Here is a 13,506-nt window from a genome sequence, read left to right on the forward strand (position 1 = left end):
AAAGGTGGAGGAACTCCTCCTCCTCCTCTTCTTGTCGTGGAGAGTCTCGCTCTCGTTAACGGTGGCTGGAGGTGTGCAGCCCGTGAAATTACACCCAGTGTGTATCGCGCGTGACGTCTTCCCCCCTCCCCCTCATCCGCTTCTACTCGCTTTTTAGACGGGCATCAAGGGTTAACACAGTCGGCTAATAAATCTAGCAGCCAGATCCGCGGGGGTGTCTCCTCTTCTCGTCTTTGGTTTCGAGGTTGGGATTGTTCGAGGTTGGGATAGGAAGTTGAAGAGAATTGTTTAGGGGTGTTGTGTGAGTTAGATGAGAGAGGGAGATCGTAGAGGGAGGTATGATATGTTTATTGTTTTTCGATTCTAGAAATTAAAATAAATTAGAGTAAATTGATTATCTACGAAAATGGTGGTTAGTTGAAGATTAGTTGGAAATAATTTAAGTTTAGCATTCTCTGTCTTGTTTTCGAATGCAAATTTAAATTGCTTATAACTTGATAAACTTTTATACCAATTTATTTCGGAGAATCAATCCTCCAAAAGTATCCCATGAATATATTAACAAACAATTTGACAAAATATACACTTTACCTCGTTCTCGTTCATAACTCATCAAATAATTCTTCATCATTTAAAAAAAGACTATAAGACAATCCCTAATTTCATTAATATTTACATATACAAACTTGTGTATTTATTTTTAATTAAGATAAACAATATTTACTCAAGAAAAACTGACACTTTATTCGTATTATATATTTCAAACAACGGATTTAAAAAAAGAAAATCATCTTAAATATTCAATTTAAATTCTTGCTCTTCTTCCATACACTCGACATCCACGAAGGCGATCGTTACGTTCATCCTCCAGCTGACAACCATTCTCTTGGCCAGTTGGACGGTGTCGATTCTCAATTACGAGAGTTCAGCTCGAAGACAGCTCGTTATCGTAAACTGGGGACAGACCTAAGCGGACAGAGTCAGGGCGATATCTGGACACGGGACAGAAGGAAATTTTGACATGGCGCTTAGGATGTGAGAAGTGGGAAGGGTTGGCAAGGATAAGGAAAAGTCGTCCCCCCGTCACGTCATACGCGAACGTCTGCAATTCTCGAAACGATGGCCGCGCCATCGAAAAAATTCGTGCTTGTTCGTTAAACGCGTGCGTGGACGGAAAAAAGGTGGGAACGTAGCCCGGGAAAGGGTCTTGGAAATTGGGCCAATAATTGGTTCTTTGAGTCGGAACGACTTGGCCGAGCTCGAACGAACGAGCGTGGAATACAAGAGTTATACACGAGGAAAGAAATTGGTTAACTTCTACCTTGGGAGACGAAAGTGGTTTTTCTATAAGGTTTAATTAAATCGTTGGACGATCGGTTGAACTTCGTTAGCGCGATTGATCGACTGTTAATTGGGAAATTGGAGGACTTAGGAAGAACAATAGATGAATACGATTGAACCTGTCCAAGGATTTTAAATACAGGAGAGACTGATAGCGTAGAAAATTTTAGAGACAACTTTTACATATACAGAATTATTTCCAAAAAACCTTTTGATTAAATTAATCGATTAAATTACAGACAATTATATTTCGAAACTATAAATTCAATTTCAAACGTTAACAAACATCTCCTTGAAACGCGACTAATCTCCATCTCCACGAGGAACGAACGACGAAATCGTTAACCATTATCACGCCCCAAGATCCCGTCACTCGACACGAAACCAAACCCCCAACTGAACAATTCCATCGTCACCTTTCCAAAGTTCGCCACACCCAACGCCCTCTTATTCTCTCCGATATGGATCGAAGGGTGCGTGGACCTTCTTCTTCGTTCCACGCAGGAGCAAGGGGATCCCGTTGTGTCGTCTGGCTCGTGAAATATCACGGGTCAAGTCTTAACAAGCCTCGAACCTCCCTTTATTTCAGCTGAGGGGGGCCAATTTTCCCGAGGAGGAGCTCGAGACTACGCGCGCGTGGTCGGTGACACGCGATACGCCGAATAGCTGGGCCGGAAGCGGAGGACCCAGGCGGAGGAGGAGGAGCACAAAGAGCGCGCCAGTTAGCCCGGAGCCACTTCCGATCCCTAATTGAGAAGCTCGTCCGGATATCTGCTCTCGTGGATCGGTATATATATAGATATATCTGCGCTCGCCGATCTCTCCTGCATTCTGTCTCCCTCCTTCCCTCTCTCTCTCTCTCTCTCTCTGTATTCGCCATAATGGAGAACGAAGGAATCTACGAACGGTTGGGTCGAAGGCGACACCTCGGGCCCTCGCTCGAAACAACCAACTCTTTGTCCCAAGTTTCCAAGACGAGGGATCCAACTTCTCGAATCATTGGCTCTTGAGGAACCTGTTGAGGATTCATAGCGTTGGATTTATCGATTCAGATACGATATCCTCGTGGGATTGATTAGAAATAGGTAAAAGATATGTTGGAGGGAAACGAAGTTTTCGTATAGAAATTTAGTGTAGAAGAAAGAGTGGATAAGAATTGAAGAATTTGTAATTTGGAGGAGGGAATGAGAGAAGGGATGTTTGTTCCAGCACAGGTTCGAATGATTTTAAGGGAAGGATATCGGGAGTAGGATGTCGAGGTGGGTGTTGCTTGGCCGGAGAAAGGCTCGTGTTGCACTCCCACGATTGCGGCCTCTTATCAAACTGCGATCGCCGCTCCTAGAGGCTGCCTTTTCGAAACTGGAACGAGATGTAACTTCGACCTGCCGAAGTCACGCTCCTGGATACGTTTAGGTGTTGTTCTTGGAACGAATATAATTTCGTAATTAAATACGTTTCTTCTAAATTTTACACACCTAGAACGATCCACCAATATGCCTATAAACGATTTCTCGAAAGACAAGAAAAATTCTTTTCTTCATTTACCAACAATCCTTTAAATTTTCGAAAATTTTCGAAATACGTTCACCGCAAAGACTGAAGTTTTCGAAATTAACAAATAAAATACAAATTCTTACAAAAGTTTTGCCCGAGTTTAAAGGAAAAAAAGCAACAATAACAACAAAAAAATAAAATAATCACGGGATATCTATCTTGGATCGAGAAAAATGGAAAAATTGGAAGTCGATCGCTAACGAGCGATTAGAAAGAGTTGAGGAAACAGTTTGATCGTTGGAAAAATTCGACGAACAGCGCATGGTCGGATACGAAAGAGAGGGAACAGGTGGAGGACGTTTTTTCCCGAGTTTCATCCGGTCGTCGAACGTTAAGCGGCGCGATGCCTAATTAAAAAGTTCCGGGACGCAGGGAGCCCGGCGTCAATTATAATTTCCAGCCGGCATTAATTGTTCCGTTTCCGCGGGCCCGCGGTCGGACAATGCGAATCTCGACAAGGTTGTTAATTTTTCCGTGGACGGCCACGTCGCTTCGTTAATTTCCCGACGCGTCGCGTGTCCCTCCTTCCACGTAAATAAACGAAACCGTGAAATATCCGATGATTTCCTATCGATTTTACGAAATATACATGTATACATCGCGGCTAGAGAACGTCCAATACCGAGAAATTTTCGTTCCATCGTTATTTAGATACAAATTTTCGAGCGGAAAGGATAGATATCGATTAAAAGAAGGAAGATAGAAATTTTTACCGTATTTCGAAATATGAATATCTGTTGAAAAAAATATTTTGAGAATGATAGAAGAAGTGACAGAGATTTATAATCGTTTAAATGGAAAGAAAATTATAAAACGAGTACTTATAGTTAACGGATAATTAGATAATCATCCGAATCTTCGAAGGTTCTACAATAAAGAAAAAAAAGGAGAAAAACTACACAGCTAATCTCGCGAGCAATTTACGAGAAATTGCGAGACGAGCGTCCTCGTGATTCCCCGAAGAAAGCCGAGCCGAGAAAAAAAATTGATGGAACGATTAATAAGAGTGTAACGCCGCTTCGAATCGATCTTCTTAATCGTTTTAAATCGCGAATCTCGTGAGATCTTAATAAAGGGGGAGGGGGGTAATCGAGGAAAGGGGTATCGCATTCGCATAAACGATTTCTCATGTTGCTGACGCGGCCGTCACCGTTTATTTTTCGTGAGAGGCGTATAATTTCCAAGGAACCGATACGCGGTGGCACGTATTATTATCGATATCGCGGATAATTGCGCCGGGCGTATCGATAATTGAGTACAAGCGAGGGGCGTGTTGATCGAATCGCTAACTCGAGATGAGAGACTTAAAGAGAGGAGAGAGAGAAAGAGAAAGAGAGAGAGAGGAGGGGGAGAATGGAAGAATGTCGAGAGAGACACTTGAAAGGAACGAGAAATTACATGGAATGGAGAATACAACGTTGGAGAAAGAAGTGGAGGAGGGAAAAAAAAGTTTGTATAATTCTCGTGGAAAGTGGTAAATTAAACGTAGATAGGATGTGAAAGATGCAGGAATTCGGATAAAATGTTCGGAGAAAATATTGAATGTAAAAATAAAGAGAAAAAAACGGATTGTGTTGTGAAAACGAATCTTGATACGTCCAAACAATCTAAAATGAAAGCATAGAGATGAAGAAAATAACTCGGTCTAAAATAAAAACTGTGAGGACAGAAAGGGGATAGAATAAAAAATTGGGAAAGAAATAAAACGATCGATCGTCTATCCTTAAAAACCTTGAAGATTCGAGCTTCAGAATACTCGTTTAAATTACAGCGAAGAAAAGACGAGGAAGAGAACAAAATGGAGAAAAAGAAGATGCAGTAGAATCTCTCTCTCTCTCTCTCCTCGAGGAACGAGATCGAAGATAAACCTCGAGAACAAGTCCGAGTAAACAAAAGGAGAAAAGGAACCGTGCGTAATTAAATCCTTGCATTAATTGCGTAAGCAATGGCTGATCGAGGATTCGTTCCGGCCGATCGGCTATTTATCGGTTGTCGGTCGCAATCGTGCCGCGTCGTCGATGATTCAACGCTTTTTCGACCGGTCGAATCGAAAATATTGGAAAAATCGTTCCGCGGAAAAATTTCGCGCGCATAGCGATATATATCTGCGGTGGATTATCGCCGAAACGGAGACATAATCAACGATTCCCCATTAACTATTGAGCCAGGCGACGTTTATTGCCGGCCAGCTGATTTATCGTGGCTGATTCCCGCCGACGTTTCCACTCGACTCGAACCGTGTCCCACGCTTTCCGGACGATTCTACTGAATTCTAGGTTTTGCCCTCCCCTCTCTCTCTCTCTCTCCCTTTTCACGGGATGAGAGGCGAGTTCATGGCATTTCGTGTTCGTTTCACGATTAATTGCCAGGGGGCTTGTGAAAACTTGATTCCTCGGCTTCTTTTCGAATTTTTCCGTTCGTTTAAATTTCTTTCTTTTCCTTTTTCCTTTTTTTTTTCTTTCGTATTGTACAATAGCAATGGGGAAAAGTAACGAATGATTCAACGAAAGTAACGATACGTGTGAATAATCAACATACGATTGAATATTCATTAGGAGAAAAATTGATTTCTAGTACGGGGGAAATTTAAAATACATCGTTATTCCTTTTTCTCGATAAAAGGGAATTTAACTTCAAACTTGTAATTAACCTGGATACTTGATCTGGTATTGCTTATCCACAGAACCATTAATCATTTCCCATACAACATTTTCCCTCCACTCAACAAATCTCAATCGCTCCATCTACAATTAATCTCTCGTTATTAATCTCATTAGTAAATTCTCAAACTTTCTTTCTTTTCTCCACCCCTCTTATCCCACTTATGCCGTTATTAATTAACCACAGATTCCAACAGAGCCCGCTTTACCGATCAATCTCCTCGACTCCTATACGCATCTTAATCAATCCCCCATAAACTCTTTCTTTTCCCCCGCGTTTATTTCATCCCCGAAACCAACCAAAATCAACCAAAAGGAAAAAAAATCCTCGAAAACCTTCGTCCAATCTGGCGACCATCTAATCAGAAGAGACCATCTAATAAGAGTCCCTATCTACCTCTACGTTGCAAAATCAACGAAATTTCCTCCTCCCATTCGATTCTACCTTCCTTCCATCCACATCCACTGGAGTCGATCCACCTCGATCGAAACGGGAGGCTCGACCGTGTGTTAACGCGTGTGTCGCAAAGTCGATTCGTCGCGGGCACGACGACGTCCACGTCGGTCCAGGGGAATTTGTAGTAAGCCGCCATGTCGAATCGTTCACCACCGAATTTACGATCGACACTTAAACGAGTTCCCTGCGCGCGAAGAAAGATCCCTCCCTACCCGTGTCATCCATTAATTCCCGTCTCGCGGGAGAATCGAGTGGCTCTCTTCGTCGTCGTCGAGTCCATCCGGCGCGTTTACATGGAAATTGTTTTGGGGCGACCAGCGGTTTATTGAAAAGTTAAGGACGAAAGTCGCGTGCCGCCTCGTGCGCCATTATGGCGAGTTTTCGAGCCAAGGATTGTTCCAATGCCCTTAACGAATCGCTCCATCGATCTTTGTTCCCCGTTTCCAACGACTACGAGTAGCTGTTAACATCTTGGCGGATGCTGGCCTCGGGATTGGAAAGAAACGGGGAGGATTGCTCGAAGATTGAAGAATACAAGGGGATGGAAGAACAGTAAAGGATATTCTGATTTGGAGGTTTTTTGATAAAATACGTGAGATGTGATTGGGATTAAAGTTTCGAAAGAGAAAGAATTTCTTTTTTTGGAATAAAAAGGATATTTTGAGAGGCGATAAATAATTTTGAAGGTTTTGAAAGTTAAAAATTTTGATAATTGATGATTCTTTCGGATAAGCGTTTCGTAAACACCATAAAGTAGCTTAAAGTCTTAGTTCCTAGAACTAAATCAGTCGACCTAAGTTTTCTTTTCTCTTTATAGAACCTCTATTATCTTCTTTTTTTACAAGTTTCTATATATCATCATGTTTTAATTTCTATTACAAATCAAAAGTTCTATTACAAATCAGCTCCTAAAATCGAAATTCCAATTCCACGACAGAAAGCAGTACTCGAGATACTCGAAGGAAACAAAAACCAACACTTTCAATTATTCAGGGTGAATATCGTTGAAATCTTCCATGAACCTCCACTTCGTTACAATTTGTACGCGAAAGAATGAAACGTGGAAGGGAAGGAAACGTAAGACGAGGGAAGAAGGACGGGAAGCCTGATTGAAGAAAAAGAAGGAAGAGAATAGAGAAAGTAAGAGAGAAAGAGAATGTTAAACGCGAAAAGCACGAAACTCGCATTTCCCTAAGTATAACGTATGCTCTTAATCCTGGAATTTATACGAGCGGAATTAACACGCTCGGCCTGCCTCCATCCGCTTCGTCTCGATTGCACTGGTATTGCGTGAGCTGGACTGAGGCTACGACTCAAGTACTATCACGGTATAACGTTGTTGTGCGCGTTTCCATGAGTGTGTGCATAACTCCACGAATCAACGTTTCCAACCAACGAAACGATCTTTTGTGATGTATCGTTCGAATTATGAATTATGAATATTGGAAAATCGAGTATCAGGTATTTAGAAAAATCCTAAGAAAGATGTAAGAATACACGTGAGACATATAATCGAAATTTTTTTGAAATCAAAGTAGACTAAAATATGTTGTATAAAAGATCTACTAATCTAAAATCGTCTCAATCTCAAATTCTATCCTAACTCTTCAAACCTAACTCTCTTTCTAACCCCTGAGAGACTTCTTCAAACGATCACAGGTAACGTGATCACCGAAATCACTTGGAACTCTTCCCCACAAGCTCGACACACCCTTCAACCATCACACCATCGTGCCAACCCCTCGTACAATCAGCGCCAAACACTTCCAAACCGGGATTCCTTCCTCCACAAACCTTGGAACAAAACCTTTCGGTCACTCGAAACGAAACGTTTCTAACGTTTCGAGGATATCATTGTTTCGATCCCTGTCCTCCTTGCCTCTCTCTCTCCTCTGGATTGCGCGCAATCACGGGTAAATCGCGCGAAACTGCGAGCCGCAGAGGATTCCTTTTGCGGGGAGGGAGTGGTGGAGGGAGGGTGGCTGGCGTCTGTCGCCAAAGGTCCCTCACGCACCGACGCATTCCTCAACCCCTTCGTGTGTCCCTTGGAAAAGGGTCTGCAGCCGGATATACGCGCGGCAAGACGATTCTCGCTTGGCCGGGTGCGCTCATGCGTTTTCCGCCGAGTGCACGGGGTGGATGATGATGAGGAGGTGGGGGAAGGGAAGGGTGGAGGCGACATACGCACGAGAATTCAGGAGTGGAACGTCTGAGAGGACGGGAGTCACCTTTCGGCTTAAAGGGAAAGGAGAGTTTGAGAATGTTTGAATGGAAGGGTCTGCGTGATTGTCGATGGATGGATTTTAATTTGAGGGAGAATGTGTGTTGTTTCTGAGGCGGAGGGAACGGAGGGGGGAAATAATTTGGCCGCCTGATGAAAGGGAATCGTCGAAAGTGTTTGATGATGTTTGAGAGAAAAGAAATTTTGTGGTAAATAGATAAGAGTTTGCAGAGTTTCGTCTTTCTCTCGCTTTGTTGGGAATACTTCTTCGAAGTTAATCGATATTACTCTTCCAAAGTTTGCTCTAAATCTAGGTGTAATATTTTTGCAAAAATTTGAAGTCAAACAATTTGTTGTTTGATAATTACGACTTTTTGTTTATATAGTTGTCTATATTACTTTCTTTGATTTCTCGTGTTGGCACAAAATATATGTACACAGTACATATTAAATAAAGATCAAAGAAGACGCGAATATATATATTCCCAAATATTTTCATTGATGCAATTCGTCCACGACTTTTCTCTGATCAAATCTGAAAGAAAATGAAATTCCGAAAGGCCGGTACGATCGGTGTTATAAAGAGTTGCGATATGGAATTGCTGGGGACGCGAATTAAAAGGAAATTTCCTCGAGCGAAAATCACAGGCCGGGTATTGTCCGTCCGGGTGGAAAGTCGGGTGGAAACGCGAAATAACACGGTCGTGCCAGGTTAATAGGCTGTTCCACGTCTCTCGGTACAACGGTGGATTGTCGTTGGCACACGCGGCCATTTCACCACGAATCAAATTAGATCGCGTTCCTCGAACGTGGCCGGTAAATCGTCCGCTCTATCGACACTTGAATGACTTCTTTCCCGGCTTCCATTGGAACGCCTGTCACGTCGCCGTTCGACGCGATCGCCTTTTAAAATGTCCGAGACAATCGAGGATTTTTCCGTTCCACGCTCCCCTCCTCCTCCTCCTCCTCCTCTCGCGCAGCTTCTACCGGGCTGTGAACAGTTATTAACCCTCTACGTTGATTGCCTCCGCGTTACGGACTCGAGAGTGGATTTTGTTTCGACTCCTGCGTTGCATTATTGCGCTCCTTCGTTTTCTACTTTTCTCGCCTCGCTCCAATATTCGAGGAGCGAGATGGGGGAGAGAGAAAGAGGAAGGGTTTGAAGTAATCCTTTGTGGAGTGGAAAGCCATGGAACAATTTTTATTTTTCGGGGAAGCAAGAAGGAGATAAAGTGGAATTAATTGGATGTGATTTTATTTTTGAGTAATCAACTTTAACTTCGATTTAAGAAATTTTATTTTTGTACGTATTTTGGTACATATTTCAATTTTCATCGAGGAAATATTTTAAATTTCAAGGAGTGAATTTTGGACGAAGAAAAAGAGAAATGGAGATGAAACGAGATCTTTAGAACTCGAAAGATCGTAATAGTGGTATATTTTTAGATATTTTGATCGTTATATTTTATTTTTCATCGAGGAAATTTCCTTAATTTTAAGATTGAATTTTATTGTCGTCGTAAAAAATTGACAGCAGAAAATGTTGAGAATAGAGGAAGATATATGCACTATACACCAGAGGATAGTTCGATATTGTTGCTCATAAATGAAATAGCGCAACTATAAAAGTATCCTATACATTATATTTATTGCCACAATTATACGTATTATGGAAGTGGAAGTAGTACAATCGAAAGAATTCGCTTGCGTCTAGAACAGTCAGAGTGGCACCGTGTCGCTGCAATCTTTAACTGCAATCTAGTTCTTGAACTATTTATTCATTCTAATCCACGTGTCTTCTGAGCATTGAACGTTGCCAAAGGGTAGAATGTAATAGCAAACCTCTCGAGAATATCGATCACGGATAAAGTGTCGCGACTATTATTAAAAATATCGAGCAGAAATTTGTGCACTCTCTCGAGCACAACAACTTGCATCTCAGCTTTCAAATTAAATTATTAATACGCGAAATTTTTTAACACAATTTCAATCTCCATAGATCTCCATAGATCTCCAATATAACATTCTCCACCAAGATATAGAATATAAATTAATACCAAATAACCGGATCTCAAACGTAACCTCGATCCAACATGATGGCGCATCAATCTTTGAAAATGTTAATCCTTTCGTACATATCATCGAATACATCATTCAACGCGATCAACAATTCCATCCGTCCCTATAAATTCCAATAGAAGACGAAAAAGAAAAAAAATTCCATTACCATTCCCCTCTCCCCCAATTTAAATCAAAACTCGTCTCGATCTCTCGTATCACGAAATCAATCTCACTTATGCAGAAACATCGTGGGTTGCGCTGTTCATCGTTTGCGCAATCGGCGACAGTCCCTTTGAGCGTAACAGGTACCCAGCCTGTAAATTGGCGGTGGATTCGTCGAGCGATTTGTCGAGGGGAAGGGGGGGCTCGGATCGAAGATGAAAATCGTCCGCTTCGGACGCGGCTTAAGTGATATCGTAGCTGTCGATCGCGGGAGGCGGCGGTGAACCGTGATCGAGTAGGTGTTAGATCGTATCTGCCTTGTTGCCCGTGTCCTATGAATATTGGAGGTAATAAAACCGCGGTCAAAGGGATTTTTGACTCGATGCTGACGAACGTTCTCTCGAACGCGAGTGGAAATTTTATTCCAATTTCATTTTCTCTCTTTCTCTCTCTTTCTCTTCTTTTTCTCTTATTCTCAACGCGTTCCCCCTCGAGAAATCGTTGGCGACGCGAGCGAATGTCGGCAGGTAGCCGATCGGAAACACGGTTGCGTAAATTATAGTCCGGTTGCTGCGCCCTCAGTGGTAAATTAATGGAGGCGAAGGGTGTCAGTGGCGCGAGTGGTGGGAAATGGAATTATTAAAATTCCTTTTGGCTCGAACGAGTACGAGTTGGAAGTGGATTTATGACGGTTTGTTATACGCGATAAGTGGATAGTTTCATAGATTTCTGATCTCTATTCGACTTATTCTCGATACGGATACTTTTGCTCTTTTGAGTTATTAGAAATGTCGTTTTATTTATTTTTTTATTTATATTTGTTTGAGGCTGTTTTGAGGGACAGAGAAATTTATTAATAGTAAGGTTCTTAGTGATTATTATTCCTTTTGAAAATAATTATAAAATTTTCTAAAGCGTCTTAGAAACTATGATTTTATTACCTATCGAATCGAGAAATTATTTATTATCCTCATACGTCATCTATCAAGATAGATATATGATCTCATTGTAAGGATTAATAGCAGTACATTTAAAAATTATATTTCTATTTCTTTCTTGTTTTTTCCTTTTATTGCTTGTACTTGTTTATCAAATTATTTATAAAATCATAGTTTCACTGATTCACAGAGTAGTATAATAAGAAATATCTCAAATTCTCTTTGATTTTACTAGAATATTAATATCAATTAACATTGATTTCGACGAAATGGTGGAAGAAATGTTCATAGAAACAAGGTATTGATTTAAATAAAAACGAGACTTACTGCGAAACTGGATGTGATTACAATGGTTATGTCCTACTTTTTATTTCGCATTCACGAATGATCGTGAAACGAAACATCATGTGCAATTGAATGCAGCTTCATCTAGGTCGAAATTAAATTCCTGGTATCGCAACCGTATCGCTATCTAGATTGCGTGGAATTCCTTTCAAAGGTTAGGCTTCGACTAATCAGACCAGCCAGTGAGATCCTTTCACGGTTGTTCCCTTTTTTTTTTTTTTTGTTTGAAAAATCCAGAGGAGAATCATTTTTCCTTTTCACTTTTTCCTTTTTTTTTTCATCCGCAATTCTTCCATGTTATCGCGATACATCCGCCTCTCCTGGCCGGATACGTGACAAATTGAAAGTGAACAATGAAAGAGCAGAAATTGCAGATTCAGATTGTGATGCAATCTCTTTCGTAATAAGAGGATTGTGCAATTCTTTCGAAGCAAGTGGAATTTTAATTGTCTGTTTGTCTTATGAGCTACGATCAATATCATGTTGATATTTTAAGTTTCAATCGATCATTCAATTCAATAAATTATTATTCTCGTTGATATTCGTACGAAGATTTTGAAACTTGATTTTATTTTTATATCGTTATTAATAATTAACATTCTCATTCGTAGTTACCATAAACATTGTAAGTATTCTTGAGTATGATTTCAAATGTTTCAATAGAGATGGAAAAAGTTTTGTTTCGATCAGCTCATAAGACTAAGAGTCAAATCGATTTAAAGCATTCTGATGGATCGATTAGTCAACGAACGGGTGATCAAAAGTTAGCAAAGAACGACTCAAATCTCATCAAACGTTTTCTTTAACTACACAAACTCACCGTATGCCAATTAATATTCAATTCGATACCAAACTTGGCAACAAACAGTCAGCCCTCATCTATTCGAAACCAACCAAGTGTACACTAAACTGGAAATCGTGCGCACACAACGTACGTATATCGCAAGATATACAAAGTAAATTAAACTCATCAAACTGATGGAAATTTGTATGGAAAATCCTTCGCTACTTTTAATTCACAAGCATATGATACTTATAATTTAAAAAAAAAATCGAAAGCGAAGCGAAAAATTCACAATTTCATAGATACAATAACTTTTTAATAATTTTAACACTCGAAAGAAGTAACATTTTCAACGATAAACATCGAAAGGATTAAAATTTATCTAAAAAATTTATCCAAACGCAAAATTCCACCATTTAAGCTTCCGTATAATTGAACGAAATGCTCAAGATTATAGCCTTCTTATCAATGATCGTTCGCTCGTTAAGGATCGTTGAACAATCACGAGCTGATAATCGCAGGGCGGAAACGATCGGGTTGCGTTTCAAGAATGATCTACGATTGGATGGGAGGGAGGGGTGGTGGCTCGGTCTACGAGAGTGGAAAAATGATCCCTCATGACGCGAATATCGCTAAGGAAACGTCACGGGATCGAATGTATCACGAGGTATAATTCGAGGCGATAAGCGTGCATCGTGGGGCAATGAAAAATTATGCGGTCACGTGACCGACGAAATATTTAACTTTCTCGGGAATCTGCGGTCGCGTGGGTGGTTGGCTCGATTTACGAGCGACCAAGCTAATTGCACAAAAGCAAAAAGCAATCCAGAAAAACCGTTCCGTTGAATGGTAAACAGATTTCTGCCGACTGTCTTTGATCGTCGTTTCGCGGAGAAGGAACTCTCTTTTGTCGCGTGTTATCGTGTTTTGCCTGGTGAAATTCACTTTTAAAAGAGCTATCCTTTTTTTTTTTTTTTTTTTTT

The 13,506-nt window shown here is 40.8% G+C and overlaps 1 protein-coding gene and 1 long non-coding RNA gene across 3 annotated transcripts in view; both read left to right on the top strand.

Annotated features, from left to right (window-relative positions):
* LOC116185578 overlaps positions 1-2,776 on the top strand; it is a 20,685-nt gene extending 17,909 nt beyond the window's left edge. The window contains exon 3 of the long non-coding RNA XR_004150432.1: positions 2,556-2,776. This is a non-coding gene — a long non-coding RNA (uncharacterized LOC116185578). The remainder of the gene's footprint in view (positions 1-2,555) is intronic.
* LOC102676282 (protein slit) overlaps positions 1-13,506 on the top strand; it is a 483,130-nt gene that overhangs the window by 70,481 nt on the left and 399,143 nt on the right. The window lies entirely within an intron of this gene.

This window comes from Apis dorsata, unplaced genomic scaffold, assembly GCF_000469605.1.
Source record: "Apis dorsata unplaced genomic scaffold, Apis dorsata 1.3 scaffold_220, whole genome shotgun sequence".
NCBI classification, from domain to species: Eukaryota; Metazoa; Arthropoda; class Insecta; order Hymenoptera; family Apidae; genus Apis; species Apis dorsata.